General features: G+C 47.7%; 1 protein-coding gene across 5 annotated transcripts in view; it reads left to right on the top strand.

Annotated features, from left to right (window-relative positions):
• Positions 1–17,897, top strand: part of FOXP2 (forkhead box P2) — a 671,944-nt gene that overhangs the window by 91,623 nt on the left and 562,424 nt on the right. For all 5 annotated transcript variants that reach the window (XM_006122527.5, XM_075929528.2, XM_014573351.4 and 2 more), the window contains exon 2: positions 5,928–6,064. The gene's annotated coding sequence lies outside the window, so the exon portion shown is untranslated. The remainder of the gene's footprint in view (positions 1–5,927; positions 6,065–17,897) is intronic.

The raw sequence follows: 17,897 nt of genomic DNA, 5'->3' as shown, positions 1-17,897 counted from the left end.
AATGAAGCACTCATTAGCATTTGTCGTGCTGTCATTTGCATATTCTCTGCCGATGCTTTTTGCACAAGAGGTTTTTGCACAAAAACAAGCAGTGTTGATGGGTCCGTTTTCCTTTTGTGCAAGATCCCTTATGCCTCAAAAAAGGAGGTATGAGAATCTTGCACAAAAGGTTTTTTTTGCACAAAACGGACCCATCTACACAGGGCCAGATGGAGGCATGAGAGAGCCGGGCAGCTGCCCAGGACGCCAACCAATGAGGGGCACCTGATGGCAGCTGTAAGGGGGCGCACGGCATCCCTTACAGCTGCCATCAGGAGCCGCGTGCCCGGCTCCAGCAGTGCCAGCCCCATGGCACTGGCCAGCAGTGCTCTTCCCCTCACGGCTGCGGGGCCCTGCACCGCCTGGCACACGCGCCAGCAGCACTGGCTCGGCCAGGCAGGGCAGTGCATGAGCCGTGTGCCCCGGGGGCGGGCACCAGGCTGCACGCCAGCGGCCATGACCGGCCTACACGTGCTCTGAGTGCCCGGGGGGCGGGCCCCGGGCTGCACGCCAGCGGCTGTGGCCAGCTCGCGCATGCACCATGTGCCCCAGGGGGCGGGCCCGTGCATGCTCCCTATGCCCGGGGACGGCGCCATGCTCCCGGGCCCAGGTCGCCAAAAGGGCTCAGGCCAGCCCTGTGTCTACACTGCTTGTTTCTGTGCAAAAAGCGTTGGCAGAGAAAATGCAAGTGACAGCACAACAAATGCTAATGAGTGCTTCATTAGCATACTCTCTGCTGGCAAAAGGCTGGGAGAGGATGAGCCACAACGCTCGGAGGGGTGGACTTATTTTTTTTTCCTGGTGTGAAATGGCATATTGGTATGAAAAAGGCTGAGAACTACCATTTTGGGTAACTGGGAATAAAAGTACACAGTAAACATGTGGTTGTGCGCTGTTATATTCTCCTGCTGCTTTACTCTTTGTTATATTTTTGCTGAGGACAATATTTTCCACTTTTTTTTTTTTTTCATTTCAAAGGATTCATTCTGGGTTGTGGTGTAATATAGCACCATGTCACCTAATTTAATGTACCCAGAGTGCATTTCACTAAACTTTTGTGCAGAAGCCATCTTTGCTGAGATAGCGGCACTTACACAGTCACATTAATTACTATTATTTACTATTTGTATTATATTAGGAACTGGAGGCTTCAACAGAGATCAGGCACCTGTTGTGCTAGGTAGAAATGCTGTGGTAAAGGACAATCCCTGCTCAAAAAAGGACAGTTTCTGAGAAATGGAATTTTTGGTTTACTGGTAATTCTGAGAGGGAAGCAGTTGACACAATCTTTTTTTCATTTTTCTTTTGTGTCAAATCAAAAAGCAGAAAAAATTAGGCCAAGTTGAAACAAGAATTTTTTTCTATCTGTGTCTGAAATTTTTGGTTTTTTATTTCAGGCATTCTTACAAAAGCAAACGTGGAATAGCCTCACACAGCAATGCAGAAAGCTCCTTCTCTAGCCTTGAGGAAGAGGTTGAGACTATTGTCTCCCTTTATAACATTTAGCAAACTGGTTAGGGAATTCAGAATGTTGGAGACCCTGATTCAATTGTGTTACATCTGATGTGGAGAAAAGATCTGAACTTGGGTCTCCCACATTGTAGGAGAGTGCTTTCACTACTGGGCTATGGAATGATCTGGCCAGGCTGCTTTCAGTTTCCCCTATTGAAGCTGTTTCACTTTTTATAATTGAATATTCATTTGCACATGGCTCTTTACTTGGGTCTCTCACATCCTAGGTCAATGCCTCTTCAGGTTAAAGAATCATTCTCATGCTCTTTCCTGGTCCATTGGCCATTCGTTGTCAGTTATAGTGGCAATTCATAGTCAAGAATAGAGTGTATGTAAAAATATGTCTCCCTATTTCTACTGAAAAGTTTACATTCTAAGTAGACAAGACTACAAAGTGTTGATGTAGAAATGGGAACACATTGGAGAAAATACTTTCCTAAATTCAGATAGCAGGTCAGTGGTGTAGGCAAGAATGGATTACTCATTTTCTGTCTCCCAGTCTGGCGCAGTGTCGAGAGAGCCATACTACAGGCAGTCCCCGGGTTACATACAAGATAGGGACTGTAGGTTTGTTCTTAAGTTGAATTTGTATGTAAGTCGGAACTGGCGTTCAGATTCAGCTGCTGTTGAAACTGACCAGCAGCGGCTGAATCGGACACGCCTGGGGCAGAGCAGCTGGGGTGCTGCTGGGTTGGTCCAGTAGCGCCGCACCTTGGCGCTGTGGGACCAACCCAGCAGCCCCCCAGCTGCTCTACCCCAGGCATCAGCGAGAAAAGCCTGGTCTGCTGGGGGAGGGAGGGGGGGCGCACTAGCTGTGTTCCCCCCCCCCCCCCCAGCAGACCAGGGAGAAGTGGAGCGGCTTTTCTCGCCGCGGAGGATGTGGGTGGTGGTACCGTGGCGCATCTCGGCGGTCCCGCCGCCCACGTCCTCCGCAGCGAGAAAAGCCGCTCCACGTCTCCCTGGTCTGCTGGGGGGAAGCACCCCCCCATGCCACCGGAGATGGCGACAGTGAGGGAGGCACCCTGCACTAGCGGGCTCCCCCCCCAGTTCGTAACTGGGGGTCCGACTTAAGTCAGACTGACATAACCCGGGGACTGCCTGTACTCAAATTCAGCTGCTTGAACTAACGGATAAAACCTCATTAATAGTTATAAGATGTGACAGGGCTTACTGTCTATCCTCTTTTGCAGGTCTCCATCCACTAGAGCAGGGTTGGGGAACCTTTTTTGGGTCGGGGGTCATGGACCCACAAATAAATCAGTCAAGTGAAAAGTGCAAAAAAGGACACCGCCCCCCTCCAAAAAAACCCCTCACTGATGTGGCCCCTGACTGAGAAGCAGAAAGATGTTCCTCACATTCCCCCCCACATTCCCCTTGCACACCAAAGCCTGGAAGATCCAGGCTAATTGATTTTGTGTGCTCCAGCCCCATGGGGGGAACAATAGGAGTGGCTGGAGTGCCAGCCTGGACTCCCCAATGCTGCAGAGGGGTGTGTGCGGAGCCCCGAGCTTCAGGGGCTGGATCCAGGCCAGCTGGAGGCCAAATCCAGCCCCCAGGCCTTAGGTTCCCTACCTCTGCACTAGAGGGAGTAATTATTATACAGCCAGTCTCTGAGTTGTGAATGGTCACGTTATGACCGTTCCCATTTACGACCAAAGCTCCCATGGAGCGGTCGGAAAGGCAGTTCCCGAGTTACAAACGTGACCTGCGCTTACGAACAGCATGGTCACTACGTAACTCAATGGGGTCTGAGTTACAGCCAAGTGTTTGGTCCGTAATTCGTTCATAACTTGGGGAGAGGCTGTACTGTACATATTTTGACCCAGTATATTAACCTGGCAAAGGGCAAAAATATATTTATAAGGCCAAATTCTGTGCTGCATTGCGTAGAATGAACAGTGATATACATAGCTTTAGTCGTATAGAGAGCTTTTAGTTTTTTCTTTTTACATGAAAGTCAGGTGTTATTTTATGGAGTTGCAAGAGGGACTTCTTCAGGTGTATACTGATATCTGAGCAAAGTTTTTGTTAGTTGTAGGTTTTTTCTTCATGTGTAGTACAGATGTGTTAGATATGGAGACATTCAATTCATTAACACAGAGAGATGTGTTTTTCCATGGAGAATTTAATTTGGTTCTGCTATTATGCAGAATAGTGTGAAGGGCCTGGTATATTCCTCTGACAAATCTGGCATGTATGGAGAGAATTAATTAACATGGGTTTCCTGTAAATGACATGCTATGTTATGACAGCAAAAAGTTTTTGTTCCTGATATCAGTCATTCACTCTGCCAATTCAAAAAGCTTCCCTGAAGGGATATACATTGATCTGCAAATATCCAAAATACAGCAAAAACATAGTTGAATTCTGGAGATTAAAGTGAAAAGGATATGTGTTCAAGAATAAGAAGAAATATTAAAATACAAAATACTTCGTTTTAAAGATTTGCTTAGCAAGGAAACTGGATTACACAGAAGCTGACCAGCCTCTGAGTAAGAGTTGAGCCATATTAGAAATACAATAGGTGAGAGCAGGGACTCTAAAAGATGAAATCAGCTGGGGACTTAGAGGGCCAAAAATCTCTGTCTCTTATTTCAGCTACTTTTCATACAATTGGCCTGAGAGATCAGGATCTAGAAAATTGTTATTTTTGCTTCTTCGTATTTTTATTTTGAGGGATCCAACTGTTTGGATGAGATTGTCTCAACTTTAAGCAGATGTTTGCTGCCTGCTTTCTGGGTTAAAAATTAAATGAGTGTGTTGGCATACTGTACACAAAATGGCAATGGGGAATGATGCTCTGTGTAACTTAAAAGAACCAGTTATGTACTTCTAGTCTGAATTAGTGACATTATTGTTGGACTGAGTCTCCAGTGCCCTGCATCTTGTGTAGTCAATTACATTAGTGTAAAGTTGGCATAAAATGCTATCCAATTCGCACTTGTTTTTCATGAGGTAAATGATTACATAAGACATAGTCAACAGAGAACCAGGCACTGTAAGTTTGGGATAACAAAAGGAGAGCAATTAAAAGTAACAAGAATATTTATTTGTGATAGGTAACTCTCAAAATAGAACATTGGTTTGGATGAGCACCTAAAAGCTCAGATACTTATGCAAAAGGGGGTTGGAAATAGAGAATATGTTTGTTTGCAGAGCTATGTTTAATTTGTTTAGTTTCATCATGAAATAGGTGAATGATTTGTATGTTTTTAGGTGGTTGATACTAGAAGATGCATAACACTGTAGGGATGTAAGCGACTAGTAGAGTCACTACTTGACTAATCGCTTCCCCCCTGCCCCTTGCTTCCTGAATATCAGAGGCAGCAAGGTGGGGAAGCAGGAGTTGATGCTGGGGGAAGTTGGATTAAAAGCTGGTTTCCCCCTAGCACTATCTCTGCGGGGGACAGGGGCAAGCAGAAGTGCAACCTCTGGGACCTAGCACAAGCCAGGACTCAGCTGTTCTGGCTCGCGCCTGGTCCCAGACCACTGCAGTTCTGCCTTCTAAGGCTGTGTCCAGACTCAGGGGTTTTTTCGAAAAAAGTAGCCTTTTTTCGAAAAAACATCACCTGCGTCTAGACTGCAGCCGAGTTCTTTTGAAATTAAATCAAAAGAACGCGGCTTTTCTTTCGACGGCGGTAAACCTAATTCCACGAGGAAGAACGCCTTTTTTCGAAAGTGCTCTTTCGAAAAAAGGCGTTCTTGAAAGCAAATGGCTTTTTAGAAAGAGAGCATCAAGACTCACTTGCTGCTTTCTTTCGAAAAAGCGGCTTGCTTTTTCGAAAGTTACGCGTGTAGTCTAGACGCTCTCTTTCGAAAGAGGCTTGCAGTCTAGACATAGCCTTAATGTGGTAAAATCCTGGTAACTCTTACTACATTTAAAAAGCAGAGCCATAATGATCCCCATTATTGACTCATTGAGTACTCGATGAAAATTCTATCATCTACTCGATTAGCTTATTAACTGCTATTTAACATCCCTAATTCACCCACCACCGGCCAAGTGTACCACACATGCAAGGTTCCCTCTAAAACTGCTTGGAGCATGGTTTGCATCTGCTTAATGAGCCCCATCCAGAGAGGGTCCCTACCGCCTGGGAGAGACTCACTGCTCTGTCGTCAGCAGGGAGATTCTGCTGTAGCTGAGGGAGAAGTGCCCCTCCCCAGCCAAGCACCTCAGTTTGCAGCAGCCCTAAACCCCTTGGCAGGGCTCATTAAGCAGCTACATGGTGGTGCTATGGCACAACTTAGAGGGAACCTTGCATATACATATATAAATATAGTTTTCAGTAAATACACTGAACTATATTTAAAATTATTATAGTCATGTGACCCAAAGTGACAGACTTACACCTTTCTCCTTTCCTTTTCCCTAGGTAATTTAAAGGTTGAGGAAACTTCATCCCTATCTGTTGGAGGAGAGAAATACGTTCCCTGGAGGAAAAACCAGTGTAAGCAGAAAGACAAAGTTTCCCTCAGTATAAGCAGGTGAAGAAGTTGGCCCCAAGGAGATGTAAGTGATTTATAATGTATCTGTGGCTGCTACTAATGTGGGTATTGTGTGCTGTGCATACTACAATACTATTGAATGATGTTGTTTAAAAAGTTAAATATAGTATTGGAAAATGTTGTAGTAGTTTCAGAAAGTTTGAAAGTGTGCCCTCATGGGTATGACAGTCAGCTCTGGAATATTAATTTTTCCTCTCTGGTAAGTGGCATAATTTTTTTCTTTTTGTGGAAATTGTGAACTGAGAATAAAAATCCAAAGCGTACTTTTTTGCCACTTTATAACTTCAAACATTTAAGTCACTTTTAAAAAGAGAAGAGACATTATTTTTTGTTAGTGAATAGTAGTACCAGCCTTGGAGGTAAGAGGCTCTTGGGCACTGCAAAATGAGAGAACACTTCTCTTTTTACTTTGCTGGGTAATCACTGATTCTGAATCTTAAATCTCATTCAAAGCTCTGCTTTACTGCACTGTTAATTATTTTGGTTATTGGACACTACTGCTTTTTTTACTGTTTCCTGTTGAGCATTTCACATTATGGAAGAGAAGGATCTTTGTCTGTCTGTCTTTCTACCTACCTACCACAATAGGAAACATTCACAAACTAATAAGAAGTAAACAGATGTCTTTTAACTCCTTGTACTAAAGATTATGAGGTAAATGATTTTTTAAAAAATATCTATTGATATTTTTGAAAGCTTTAAAAATGTTATCCTGACTTTTGTCAGGCACCAAGCATTACACCCGGGTTTGATGGCATCATGTTAACTCTGTCCTTGGAGTAACGGGCATGTGTGAACACAATAATTTCCATTCCCAGTAAAGTAGAATATGGGGTAAGCTTTTCAGAGTGTGTTTTAGGAGGGGTGGGAAAAGTAGGAGGCAAGCTTTGAGCAACATTGCATTCTGTGCCAATTTTTAATAGTTTTATTCCCCTCTCTTGATTTCATTACTCTTTCCATGTAGATTTTATCTCTGATTTTAGCTGAATCTTCAGTAGTTGTCTGTAAGTTTTAAGAGCTTAAAAAAATTATTCATTTTTATTTTGTAGATGCTGATAATATACTGGGCACATATAACATAAAAGTCCATTAAAGTTAGCGAGAATGCTACCTTTGACTTCAATGGGTCCAGACAATAATTAAAAGGAAATTCATAAACAGAACCTAGCTTTAGTTGTTGAAAAATAATACATTTTTTCTTTTGTGTGTGAAAGAGACGGTATGACTAAATTATTATCCACTATATAAAAGAGACAGAAGTATGCAAAAATACCGAGGGAGTGATGAATTCACCCTAGCATTCTTAAGGAAACTAGATGAAGCAATCTAATTATGATCTCCAAGAAATTTTGAAGGGTGGGTGATGTCCCAAAAGAATGGAGAAGTGAAAACATACTACTAGGGATGTAAAATTCCATTTAATCAGTTAACCAGTTCAATGTTAAGTTTAACTGGTTAACTGATTAAATGGGAGGTGGATGGGCGCTGCTCTGGCCAGGCTGGAGTTTCCCTGCCTGCGGCATGCTCAGCTGGCCCACCATGGACAGTGGCTGCTCAGGCTGGGTTGGAATGCCTCCTGCCTGTGGCAGGCCCCATGGGGTTGGAGCAGGGAACTGCTCCAGCCCCCACAGGTTAACTGTAACCGGTAAGCATTACCTGTTAATTGGTTAACCATTCACATCTCTACATAGTTCCTGCTTTTAAGGAGATCAAACAACACTAGGGGTACATCTAGGCTACATCCCTCTGTCGGCAGAGGGATGTAAACGAGGAACATCGAAAGCGCAAATCAAGCCGGGATTGAAATATCCTGTGCTTCGTTTGCATAATCGCGTCATGGTGCTCTTTCGAACAAGTGCCATTTCAAAAGTAAAACCGTGGTCTAGACGTGGTTCTTGACTCCTCATTGAGGAGTACAGGATCTTTTGAGAAAGCCTGCCATTTTCAAAAGAACCGCGTCTAGACTGCAGTTTTACTTTTGAAATGGCGCTTGTTCGAAAAAGCGCCTGAAGCATGGGATATTTAAATCACCGCTTCATTTGCGCTTTCAAAGTGTCTCATTTACATCCCTGGGTCAAAAGAGGGATGTAGTCTAGACACAGCCTAGGTAAATTATAGACCAATCAGCCAAGGAAAAGTCAGATGTATAAATACAAAATGGGGAATTGCTGGCTATATAGTAGTGCTACAGAAAAATAAATTGGGGATTTGTAGGATTGCAAATAGCATCTGACCCATTATGTGATTCAGTTGTGAAAATGGCTCTCCCCCTCACCGCCCTCTGGTTCTCAGAGCCCTCTGCCCCCTTCAGCCCCCATCTGCTCTCCCACTCTGGCTCCCCACATGTCGCTGACTCGCTCTCAGCATCCCACTCCCTGCAAACCCTGGGTGCTGGCAGCAGCTTCCCTCTGCCCCAGGCAGGGACTCGCAGCCAGCCCTGCAGGGAGCAGCCTGGGGCAAGCCCCTGCCCTGCACACAGGCTGCCCTAGGCACAGAACTCTCTGGGCAGTCAGATCTCACCTTCTCCCCACTGGAGAATGGGGTGCTGCCTGGGAGCAGAGCTTGGGGTCCCAGCAAAGGGATGCCAGGCTGGAGTCTCTGCACTGGGACAGTCTCTCTGGGACCAGTACCTCAATATTGGTACACAAGACAAAACTCACTCTGCACATGGATGGAAAAATCTTAAAGGGAGCACTGCTTATCAGTACCAAATAAAGTAAAACTGTTACCTCCTGTATCTTATATAGAGCGCTATTCCTTTTCCATTCCAACTGGCTGCAATGGAAGCATTGATTCGGGCCCTGCTTACAATGAAGTAACTATTGCTATGTGAAGTGATATTTTTGTTTTTTCCCCTGTATGTTTGAACGTCATAGGCTAAAAAATTGAAATATTTTAGTTTTTTTTTCTTCATAATATACTTCTTTATAAGGAGGAAGAGGAAATGAATGAGTAAAAAATGCATCTTATTTCATAGTTGATTTTATATTTTTGTCCAATATTGTAGGGAGCAAAAGATCACACATCAAAAAGTTTGCTGCTAGAACCACCCTTTTACAAAAAGTTATTTTTGGCCTTTGTATTTAAGTAGAAGTGACTAGACTGCGTGTTTTCAGGTTGTCTGAAAATATAGAACAATCTGACACTGTATTGGATACTGATTATATAGTGTTCAACATTAAGTCTGAGTTTACTAATAATTACAATTACCACTCTTAGATTTTTCCTGTAATTAAAATGATGGCAAATGTTGCCTTTTTAATAGCAACTACTGTTTTTAACTTATGATGATACCATACAGACTTCATTGTTTTGCTCGTTTGATAGTTTTAGCTTCAGTAATTCTAGCTTGTGTGATCATAATAAGTCTATAAAAGGCCAGAGAACGTATTCATTAAGCAGTTTTTTTTGTACAGAGATTGCATGTGTGTATGATACAATTGTATAATGTTGTAATTTGATAGCTTTTATTTATAACTTGCAGAACTGGATATACTCTTATATTGTACTTACCCATGCATATGGGCTAATCATAGTGTGTATGTACGATTTTGAGTTCCTCACTTAGGGTGTGTCTAGACTACATGCCTCCGTCGACGGAGGCATGTAGATTAGACAGATCGGCAGAGGGAAATGAAGCCGCGATTAAAATAATCGCGGCTTCATTTAAATTTAAATGGCTGCCCCGCTCTGCCGATCAGCTGTTTGTCGGCAGAGCGGGGCAGTCTAGACGTTCCCCTGTCGACAGAAAACCCTTTTGTCGACCGCCCCGTTATGCCTCGTGGGATGAGGTTTACCGGGGCGGTCGACAAAAGGGTTTTCTGTCGACAGGGGAACGTCCAGACTGCCCCGCTCTGCCGACAAACAGCTGATCGGCAGAGCGGGGCAGCCATTTAAATTTAAATGAAGCCGCGATTATTTTAATCGCGGCTTCATTTCCCTCTGCCGATCTGTCTAATCTACATGCCTCCGTCGACGGAGGCATGTAGTCTAGACACACCCTTAGAGCGCTTCACTTTTGATCCTTTTTCCCCTGGCTTTTAATACACACATTTTCTGTTTGCTATAGCTCACCATATTCACTGATATCACTAAAACTCAAAGATGTAAATACACCGATGCAAAGCAAAGCTACAATGAATTTTTTATTTCAGGAATCTTTGTTCAAGCTGAAGTAAGGATTCACCATCTAAGGAATGTGTGGAATTGTTCACTGTCACCAACTGCACAGCAAAGTCTTTAAACTATCTTTAAAATGAGAGAAGTGCTCCCCATATTAGTAATTTATAGACAAGTACTTTATTATATTAACATGCCCAATCATAAGTGCCTATTGATAGGCATGAAATGCCTATCAGTACTATGATCTCAGAAATGGTTAACTGTGTACTGTAAACCTGGTCAGAACATTTCCCTAAGAACGTCATCGTCATCTCAAAGCTTTTTGCCTCAGATCCCCACCTAGTGTAAATAATTGCAGATCCACTGAAGCTGGCTCTGTGTTGAAAGTTGAGTTTATTTCCTCCCCATATTTGGACAACATTGTTTGAGGAGTTATATATATTTTTCCACTCCACTAGTTTAACTCTGCCCAGCTGTAAAAGTTCCTCTGTAATATAGAGCCTAGTTTTGAAAAACGTAAAACTCCAGTTCAGCCAAACTGCTTCTGTGGGTTAGTGTTTGTACGTGTCTGTATCAAATTTCTGTTTTTTTTAAAGTGTTAGTCAATGCCTATGTTGCACTATCTCTCTCTCCATCCATTAATAACCATTAATAGTGTTATGTGCATGATATTAATATGATGTACCCAGCATTATGCAGGTTCTTAACTTGATCCATTTCTGTTTTTCTTCATTAAATCATTACTCTGGGATGGGACTGGGGATCGGGGCTCAGTATGCAGGTTGCCTCAGGGAGAACAACCCCAGATCTCTCTTGCTGCAGCAGCTTGGGACCAGGTGAGAAGTGCCTCTCCATGGCCACTGCAGCACCAGTGGGCACAGTCAGGGGAGAAGTGCATGTCAGGTCCAGGTTCATCTGCCCTCTGGGCAACCCAGACAGAGTGAGGAATGGAATAAACTGTGCACTTTCCCCTTGCTTCCTGAGGAAGGGTAACAGCCAGCAAGTTTCCTGTACAAATTGTGTGGGGTGGGAGTTGCAGCTCCCCTTGCCCTCCCTAAAGGCACTCAACTCCATCCTGGACCCAGCACCCCTTCCCCCGGGCCAGAATCTTCTCTTGTACTGATATTCCATCCTGGATCCTGCACCCCAACCCAATGACCCAGGTCAAAACCCCCTCTTTCACCCAAACTCCCTCTCAGACCCCATGCCCTCTCCTGCACTCCAGTCCTCTACCCCAAGCTCCCTTCTGCACTTAAACTCTTTCCCAGACCCCAGACCTCCTACATAAAAAATGTGTGCCCACTTACCAAAATCCTGGAGAGCTCCACCATCAAAAACTATTTGTCCACCCCCAGAGTACAGAAACCTGTTCAATGTCCACCAGGGGAACCGCATTCAAGGCAGATGTAACTGAGCAGAGATTGCCATGTTAGTGGGTTCCTAAGTTTTATTGCAAGTAAGGAAACTATCATGTATTAAAGCCATTTCCATCACTCTGAGTTACAAAATTTCCATAGCACTTCAGCTTGACTCAAATTTTGAAGGCTACTCAAATTTCTATCTGGGTAGAAAGTGAAAAATATTTTGTCCATTGTCTGAAATAATAATCTGTCCAGGATGAACTGGATCAGGAGTGGGCAGTAATTTTTGGTGGGGGTCCATTCCAGGGTTTTGGAAAGTGGTCAAGGGCTGCACTTTTCTGTGGAGGAGATGTGGGGTCTAAGGTGGAGGTTGGGTACAGAAGGGCACACGGAGTAAGGGACTGGGTGCAGAAGATGGTGTGAGGTCTGAGAGGGAGTTTGGGTGATGGAGGGGTTTTGACCGGCCTGGGGGAGGGGCTCTAGGAGGGAACTGTACCCTGGGAGAAGGGGAAAAGTGGGTGCAGACTGCAGAGGGTTTGAGTGTTGACCTGGGGCAGGAGATTGGGGTGCAGGGTGTGGGAGGGTGTTTGAGTGCAGGAGAGAATTCTGGCCTGGGGGAGGAGTTGTAAGAGGAGTTGTACAGGGTTTGGGAGGGAGTTGTGACCTGGGGCAGGGGGGTGCAGAGGATTTGGATGGTGGCCTGGGGGAAGGGAGTTGGGCTGTAGGAGGGGCAGGTGTGCCAGAGGCAGGCTCTGACTGGAAGGTGCTTATGTCTGCAGCCCTGCAGTACCCTCAAGGCAGGCTGGGCTCCCTTCCTGCTGCAGCCCCAGATCACTTTAAACTGCAGGCTTGTTCCCTCCATGTGGAGCTCCATGTGGAGCTCAGCTCCAGGAAGAGAAAGAGACTTGTGCTGCCTCAATCCCCCCAGCCAATTTTTCAGCTCCTATTGGCTAGTTGTTTCCAGCCAATAGAAGTTAAGAGATTGGGTGGGGTCAATTCCTATTGGCCATTTGTTTCCTGCTTATAGGAGCTGAAGATTGGGCTGGGGACCGGGAGATCCCACAAAGCCTCCCCCTCCCTACAGAGCAGAGGGCCACACAGGCCACACTTTAAAGAGCGGGCAACTATGTGCCTGAGGTTCCTGGCAGGTTAGTCTGCATCTGGTGGCTTGGCAGGCTGTATCAGGCTCCTGGGCCATATTTTGCCCAGCCCTGATCTAGATGGTGTTTGGTCCTGCCATGGGTGCAGAGGACTGGAGTCTTGAGAGCCCTTCTGGTTTTATTATTCTATTCTTCTTCTTCAAGTGATTGCTCATGTCCATTCGAATGAGGTGCATGTACGTCGCGTGCACAGTTCCTGGAGCATTTTTTCCCCAGCAGTATCCGTCGGGCCGGCAGGTTCCCCCCCTGGAGTGGCGCCGCTGTAGCGGAGCATAAGTACCCCTGCCAGCCCTCCCCTTTCTCATTTCCTTCTTACCGCCCCTGTTCTTGGAGCTTGCTGTCTTGTGCAGATCCCAGCTTGTTATCTTCGCCCTTTGGCAGTTCTTTGTTCTCAAGTAGTTGTGGATAAGTAGTTGTTAAGTACTTAGAGCTAGTTCTCCTTTGAACCCCCCTCTTCTCCCCCCTCCCCCGATGGTGATGCCAGGCCCACAGGGTTTTAAACCTTGTGCAGCTTGCATGAACCCGATGCCCAAGGGAGACCCCCATGAACAGTGCCTTTAGTGTTTAGGGGAATCTCACCTTGCGGATACCTGCAAGATCTGCTGGGGGTTCAAGCCACGTACCAAGAGGGAAAGGGATTCCTGTCTGAAGTTGCTCCTGATGGAGTCGGCATTGCAGCCCGCATCCTCCAGAGAAGCCTCCATGCGTAGTGCACTGGCGTCGGTGCGGGAATGCGTTCTGACCTCCCCTGCACCGTGGTACAGAAGATATTGGCACCGCGGCACCGATCTCAGTCCCTGGCACCGAAACGGGTGAAGGAATCCAGGGGAAGATCACCTAAGTGCAAGGCTCACGGGGACCGGCACTGGTGGAGACACTCCTGGCACCATCCTTGCCTGTCCAGCCCCACAAGGGGATACAGAAGAGGAGAGAGACTTCGCACAGGGCTGGGAACCCTGGACCTATCCTGGCCCACTGCCCTCCATGCCGGAGGCGTTCGAGGCAGCTCAGGAACTGATAGAGCTAACGACCTCGCCTTCCTCACCCCCCCGCTTGGAGGGGTCTTCGACTTCATTACCAGAAGCCTTGGGGGTACTGGCGGTCTCCCCAATCCCAGCATCCTGCCAGCACCAGTAGAGTTGAGGGACCAACCGTCACTGCTGGCCACAACGATATGGGGTCAGACTGTGTTGGCACCGGTGGAGGCTGCATTGGCGGCACCGTCTCCTGTCCGGTCGATCCCTGAGGCTTTGCTGCCGGCACCCATCTGCCCTGCGGCCCCATTGGCCGTAAGGGCACCGGCACTGAGGCCGTCATCGCTAGCCCTCCTGAGTGACGGCGGGGCTCGAGACAACGAGGCTGAAGGCGTGGACCTCCTCCACAACCTACTGACTGAACCCAGAAGGCGGAAGCGGCCCCTGCCACTGGTGATACGCCCAGGGCATCCAAAATGGCCAGGGCTGCTGCACCTGTGGCGGCCATGTCTGTTCAAACCCCTGTGGTGCCGTCCGGTGCCAAAAGCGAGATCGGAACCGTAATTACATGCGAGAAGCTTCTGCAGAACGCAGAGACTCCGCCTCGGATTCCAACGACAGCTCAGATGCTGACCCCAGCAGCGCTGTCGAGGGTTGACCCTGTATCGCCTCAGGCCTAAACTGTGCCATGGACTCCAGCTTCCCGGCCTGGATGCAGGCTGGGGCACCACTCAGCCCCCTCCCAGTCTACCCAAGCAGTCATTTTGAAGGTGCTCTTGGGGACTGCATACTGATATCCTCCATCTCCCCCCCCCCCATTTGGGGACTGGTTGTCCCACTTTGCCCAGGCTTGGTCAGTCATCACCTCGGACAAATGGGTGCTGGACATAATATCCCGAGGGTATTCTATCCCCTTTCCTGGACTCCTACCCCTCCCTACCTCCCTCCCTGTCCCTCTTCAGGGACCCGTCTCACAAGGCCCTCCTCAGACAGGAGGTCCTTGCGCTCCTGAAGAAAGGAGTGGTGGAAAGGGTACCTTCCCACTGGGAAGGCAGGAAGTTTTATTCCCACTATTTTATTATTCCGAAGCCGAAAGGAGGCCTTCAGCCCATCCTGGACTTCAGGGTCCTCAACACACACACAAAAAAGGAGAGGTTTCGGATGGTGACCCTTGCCTCAATCATTCCGGTGCTAGACAAGGGAGATTGGTATGCGGTCTTCAATTTGAAGGACGCCTGATTTCATGTTGCAATTTGGACAAACCACAGGAGGTTCCTCCGGTTCGTGGTATCCCACCAACACTTCCAGTTTGCTGTCCTCCCCTTTGGGCTGTCAACGGCCCCCAGGGTTTTTATGAAGTGTATGGCGGTGGTGGTGGCCTTCCTCAGGCAACTTGGGATTCAAGTATTTCCATATTTGGACGACTGGCTTATCAGGGGTCGGTCAAGAGACCAGGTAGTCGCGTACATAGGGTTGGCACGGTCTCTCTTTGACAGACTCGGACTCGTCGTGAACAAGGAAAAGTCAAAATTGACACCAACACAGAAGGTAGTATTCGAGGGGGAGGCCCTGTGCACCTGGAAAGGGCACGCTTACCTCCCGCTGTTCAGATACCAAGCGATCAGGACCCTAATATCCAACTTGCGGCAGTCCCCGTTGACAACGGCGCGGTCGTGCATGAAACTCCTAGGACACATGGTGGCTTGCACCTATGTTGTCAGGTACGCCAGACTGAGGCTCAGGCTGCTGCAGGCGTGGTTGGCGAAATCGTTCAAACAGGCCACAGAGGGCTGGGACCAGGTCCTGACTGTGCCGCAGAATGTCCTCACCTCACTCAATTGGTGGACGTTAGAGAGTGATGTGTCCACGGGAGTTCCCTATTGTGTGGAGCTGCCATCGGTCCAACTCATCACAGGCGCCTCTGATGACGGCTGGGGGGCACACCTACAGAGTCACAGGATGCAGGAATTGTGGGATGTTGCATATAAATGTCCAAGAGAGGATGTTGCATATAAATGTTCGGGAACTGAGAGCGGTCAGGAGGGCTTGTGAGGTCTTCCTGGCCATGGTCTTTGGGAAACTGGACAACACAGTGCCTGTTTTCTATATTAACAAGCGGGGGAGCTCGATCGTCCCCTCTGTGTCAGGAGGTGGCTCTCCTTTGGGAGTTCTGCATAACCCACTGCATCCAGTTACAGGTGGCATACCTGTCGGGATACGTAAATACATTAGCAGATTCACTGAGCAGGTGCTTCAGAATCCACGAGTGGTGCCTGAAGGAGGAGGTTTTAGCACAGCTTTTCCAGTTGTGGGGTTATCCCCTGGTAGACCTATTCACTACTGAGGGGAACAGGAAATGTCCCCAGTATTTCTCTCTCCTGGATCCGGGAGCGGGTTTGAAAGGGGATGCCTTGACCTCACCATGGCCTCGAGGGGTGCTTTACGCATTTACCCTGTTCCCACTGGTTCCCAAGGTGCTTACCAGGATCAGGCTGTTCAAGTCCCGGGTAATCCTGATAGCCCCGGACTGGCCCAGGCAGTTTTGGTACCCCATCCTGTGGGAGATGGTGGTGGCCAGACCTAGTCACTCAGAACAGGGGTGGGGGCACCCTGTACCATCAGGATGCCAAGTTCCTCCACCTGACGGTGTGGCTTATCCATGGCTGAAACCCCCCGAGAGAGCTTGTTCGCGGGGGGTACAGGAAGTTCTTCTAGGAAGTCGGAAGCCAACCACCAGACGGTCGTATGCCGCCAAGTGGAAGCGGTTTTCGGTCTGGGCTCAAAGTAAGGTAGTCTGCCCCTCCTAGGCCCCTGTTCCAGTGGTCCAGAACTACTTGTTTAAGCTGTGGCAAGCGGGCCTGTCCACACCATCGGTGCAGGTGCATCTAGCATCCCTAACGGCATTTCATGAGGGGTCTGGCAGTAGATCACTGTTCTCTGACCCCCTAGTGAAAAGGTTCCTAAAGGGTCTCGACAAGTTATTTCCTCATGTGAGGGCCCCGGTGCCGCAGTGGGACCTCAACTTGGTGCTAAACAAGCTCTTGGGTCCCCCCTTCGAGCCCCTAGCATCCTGCCCACTCAGGTTTCTGTCGCTCAAGGTGGCATTTATAGTAGCCATAACGTCAGCATGTTGGGTATCGGAATTGCGTGCCCTGACAGTGGAGCCCCCATACCTAGTGTTTTTGGCAGACAGGGTTCGTCTGCGTCCCCACCCTGCGTTCCTCCTCAAGGTGGTGTTGGCCTTCCAAGACATATACCTCCCGGTTTTCTTTCTCCTGCCCTAAGGAGAAGGTGTGGCACTCCCTTGACGTGAAAAGGGCGCTGGTGTTTTATATAGATAGAACGAGGCCATTTTGCAAGTCATCACAGTTGTTTATTGCCTATGCTGAGCGGGTGAAAGGGTTAGGCCCAAAGGCTGTTAGGGTGGATATCCTCCTGCATTAGGGAGTGCTACGCTCTGGCGCACAGTTTGAACGAGGGTGGTAATGTAGGCAACCGGAGTTGAAAACGAAGCCCGGGATTTGAATTTCCAGGGCTTCATTTGCATCTCGCCGGGCGCCGCCATTTTTAAATGTCCACTAGTGCGGACTCTGTGCCGCACGGCTACACGCGGCACGGACTAGGTAGTTTGGACTAGGCTTCATTTGTGAAACGAGGAGTAACGGTAGTTCGGAATAGGAAGCCTAGTCCGAACTACCTAGTCCATGCCGCGTGTAGCCGCGCGGCACGGAGTCTGCACTAGCGGACATTTAAAAATGGCGGTGCCCGGCGAGATGCTTCATTTGCAACTCTGGTTGCCTACATTACCACCCTAGTTCGAGCTAGGGTGGTAGTGTAGACATACCCATGCAGCTGCCCCGCATGCCAGCGCATTCCACTAGGGCTCACGCTTCGTCCGTGGCCTTCGGGGTCCAAGTCCCGATCCTTGCGATCTGTAGGGCAGCTATATGGTCCTCTGTCCATACATTTACAGAGCATTATGCCCTCACTCAATAGGCATGGGAGGATTCCACCTTCGGTGCAGCGGTGTTGGGCTCTATTCTGTAAAACAAAAATGAAAAGGGAGAGGGATGAGTGGCACGCTATAGTGTTACGTGCCTGCTGTACCTACCTGTTTTGAGTTTTTGTTATTTTCTATGGTTGCACTTCTTGATTTAAGTTCTCGTTTGTCGTTGTTCTGTTGTTCTCGTGTGGTTGTTCTATTAGCTAAAAAAGGTGGC

The sequence above is a fragment of the Pelodiscus sinensis genome, chromosome 1, assembly GCF_052426305.1.
Source record: "Pelodiscus sinensis isolate ZL-2025 chromosome 1, ASM5242630v1, whole genome shotgun sequence".
Lineage (NCBI taxonomy): Eukaryota > Metazoa > Chordata > Testudines > Trionychidae > Pelodiscus > Pelodiscus sinensis.
Note: the sequence above shows the minus strand (reverse complement) of the source record. Positions and strands in the feature narration are given on the sequence as shown.